The following is a 3696-nucleotide window of genomic DNA, read 5'->3' as shown; positions in this document are numbered from 1 at the left end:
TTGACCTTGATTTGCTGTATGAAGGTCTCAACCATCCTATGCAACTGTAGAAGGCTGGGAATGAGGTAAAGTTCATAATGGGACTTACACAGTTGTTTTATAACTGGGAGTGTGGAAATTACTCCAAAGTCTACAACACTTGGAGTGAGTGACTAATACTGTTATATTTTAAATATTTTTCTTTTACCTTAATATTATAAATAATGACATTAAAATTAGCATTCTATATACCATTTACAATCAGATTATTGTAGCTTAACTCATAAATAGGAGTATGCCTCGTAACACAAAAATATTACTTGGAATATTTGTCATGATATTATATGCTTCCATTAAAAAAAGTAACCACTTGAAATGAATGAGTCAAAAAAAAAATGCTTACTATAACTGCTGTGGATAGAGGTTTGGCTTACATGAGGAAAAAAAATACACTGTTCAGATAAGTTTTGCAAATGCTTGATGTTGTCTAAAGATATTAGGGGAGTATACAGATTTTTAAAATAAAATTTTTGTTGACTGAAGGCCTCCTCTGTGTTTGGGGAGACAAAAATAAACATGCAACAATTACATGATGGTACAAAGTAGACTGTACTAAAGAGCCTGATATCATTGATCTCATGCCGAGGAACTTCAAAGACAGTGGATAAGTGAAAGGCTAGAGTAATTTCGAGAGTTGGGAAGACGGATTTGTTTGAATAAGTAGGCTGAAAAATACCTTACAAATAGGAAGTCATGCAAAAGACGAATATAATATGCTATAGTTGGGAAGGGGATATTAGGCAGCAAAGGACCAAATTAAAGATGATTTTGAAAATTTTTATGGAATTAACTCGATGTATTGCAAAAGGAGCAATTGTAGATTTTGAGCCCTGTAGTGATTTGATTTTAAAGGTGTTGGAAGGGTGCTTCACTGGCTCAGTTGGTAGATATGCAAGTTTTATTTTTTTACAGATTTATTTAGTTGAGAGAGAGAAAGCGTGCACACACATGCATACGTGAGGGCAGGCAGGGCGGGGGTGGGGGAACAGTGGGGGAGAGAGAAGCAGCCTCCCCACTGAGCAGGGAGCCTTGCAAGGCACAGGATCTATCCCAGGACCCTGGCATCAAGATCCTAAGCTGAAGGCAGACATTTAACTGAGGTATCCCAATCATGTGACTCCTGATCTTAGGGTCATGAATTCAAGCCCCATGTTGGGGTTGATGTTATTTTAAAAGTTAAAAATTTTTTAAAATTTAAAAAATAATAAAGGGGAAGGGAGAACTAAGGGAACTTTGTCAATATTAGACAATTTTTTGGAAGAAATCTAACAGAAGCTAAAATATTGCACAGTCAGCTTAAGTATTAAGGTTAAGAAAATCTGGGATAGAATCCTATTATACTAGAGGTATAGAGATTCTTGATTACCTTATTTTTATTTTAGAGGTGAGAAAGCATTTTTATATGTAAAATTACTTGCCCAAAGTCACTTGGAGTAAATAGGGTTGGGAATAAGGGGGAGGAAAAGATGGAATTGATACATAACCAGAAAAGCAAAAGGTAGAAGAAGCAGAGTACTCAAGTGGTTTAGAACTGCAAAGTCACCAAGGTCCACAAGCTTTGACTTGTCTTCCTGGTATGGAGGTTTGAGAGGAGACAGTCCTATACAACCAGGACAAGGTTTTGAGTCCTATCCCCCACAAAATTTCCTCCCTTTTTAGAAAATGGTTTTTATTTGTTTTTTCCATGATAAACCTTTCATTTTTCTCAAAGTTCCAAGAAAACCCATCTCAATAGACTGAAGCCCTGAGTGGAACACTTCTGGTTTTTCATGGTAGGGTGGGAGGGGAGTGGGGTGGTAGGGTGGGGAGTAGTACTTTTTTCTTTGATCTCAAGGCTACTAAGGTACCTGGAGAAGATGAGAAGAATATATTATTCTCTAACTTGGTCTTGCTGTAGTTTTCATTTTGTGGAAAAATGGGGCCCTTTCTATACAGTTTTCTATTTCCTTTCAACAAATTTTTGAAAATAAATATTTCTTTGGTGTCAACAGGATGCATGCTAAGTGCAGTACTCTGGTAGTTAACTGTATAGGAAGTGAAATGGAAATTATAGTTTACAGTGTGAAATGGATGGGCGCAAGGCTTTTATCTTAATGTAAGCTATCCATAAATATAGCCTGAATTGAATTAAGAGTTTACTAATGATGCAATCTTTACAGAAACCTTCATCTAAAATATATGGAGCTATGAAATTACTGGCTTGCTTAAACCTAACATATGCATCAACGAATCTCAGGTTTAAGTTGTTTATTTACAACCGGTCAACATTCTTCCCAGGTTTGTTTTAATCTAATATTATTAATTTTTTTCATAGTCTAGGTTTTCATTGTACTTTGCTTATTACTGTTGCAAAGACTTAAACATTCCAAAGATCTCATACCCCCCAGAAATATGACTATCAAAAGAAAGGAAAAAAAAAGGTAGCTTTAGTTAGCCTATGTAAACATGTGTCCCATCCCTCAGCATGCCCTTCCTTTATATAACAAAGACTCAGCTGAAGTTCAGACACCTCTTTTAGAATCAACCTGATCACATAAAGTCACAACTTGTATAAAGTTGGTTTTGTTTTTGTTTTAGCACCCAGCAAAATAAACTTCTGTCCCAGGCAGAAGGTGAGGGTTGGGGGGCATGGGAGATGGTTCCTTTGAGGAAATGTAAGGAGAGGGAGAAGAACCAATAATTAGATAACCCTATATGAGAGAAAATATAAAGTCCACTAGAAAAATTCACTCCATAAACAAAACATTAAGCTATTCTTTCCAAAATATATATTACGCTGGATATCAGCCAGCCACAGTTAAGGTAATGAGTTCAGTTTTCACAGAACATGTATCTAGTGACCCAAGGGCTTGGCGCCATTGTCTCCAATCTTGTAAATGAATATTCAAATTCTCTCACCTTTAAGTATCTCTTGAGTTTATCCTGAAAATTTAACCTGTCAACTAGTAAAACCTCCTCTGGTGAGATCTTTGGCCTCCAAAGTATTTCTTAAAGAATCAATTCTGACTTTTCTTCCAAGGCCAAACACCAAGACAGGGCTGCATAATTGCTTACGTAAACCGGTCAAGAAGGGGCGCCTGGATGGCTCAGTCAAGGCTTCAGCTCAGGTCATGATCTCAGGGTCCTGGGATCAAGCCCCAAATTGGGCTCCCTGGTCTGCTGGGAGCCTCCTTCTCCCTCTCCCTCTGCTGCTCCCCTTGCTTGTGCTCTCTCTCTCTCTGTAAAATAAAACCTTAAAAAAAAAAAAATGTGAAGAAGGCATGGGAAGGTTCAAAAAAACAGGTATACTTTCATTGTGCTTTCTGGTTAAGAGTGTTGATTCTGAATGCCTGGACAACCTTAAAGAGCAGTTCACTAACAGTTTTACCTGGGGGGGGAAGGATATTATTTTAAAAAAGCATTTTTTGTAATATTGTATGAAAATGAGGAGATGTACATTTTTCTAACCTGTAAATGGGATATTAATTCTCTAATTATCTATTCATGTAGTTAATTAAACGGATTAATACTTATTGATGATTTCCTAAATGTAGTGAAATATCAAGGTAAAAATGTCTGAGATAAAGTTATTTTATGTTACCTGTATTTTTTGAATTTTGTCTGAGGTTGCTTTTCTAACTGACCTTCTCATAAATACCTTGAATCAAACATCTCATT

The 3696-nt window shown here is 36.5% G+C and overlaps 1 protein-coding gene across 1 annotated transcript in view; it reads left to right on the top strand.

The window, feature by feature from the left end:
* The first annotated feature begins 13 nt into the window (after positions 1-13).
* The window catches only part of LOC111148367 (limb and CNS expressed 1), a 59232-nt gene continuing 55549 nt past the window's right edge, over positions 14-3696 (top strand). The window contains exon 1 of the mRNA XM_022504868.1: positions 14-65. The gene's annotated coding sequence lies outside the window, so the exon portion shown is untranslated. The remainder of the gene's footprint in view (positions 66-3696) is intronic.

This window comes from Enhydra lutris, unplaced genomic scaffold, assembly GCF_002288905.1.
Source record: "Enhydra lutris kenyoni isolate GAN:26980312 unplaced genomic scaffold, ASM228890v2 scaffoldscaffold19, whole genome shotgun sequence".
NCBI lineage: Eukaryota > Metazoa > Chordata > Mammalia > Carnivora > Mustelidae > Enhydra > Enhydra lutris.
Note: the sequence above shows the minus strand (reverse complement) of the source record. Positions and strands in the feature narration are given on the sequence as shown.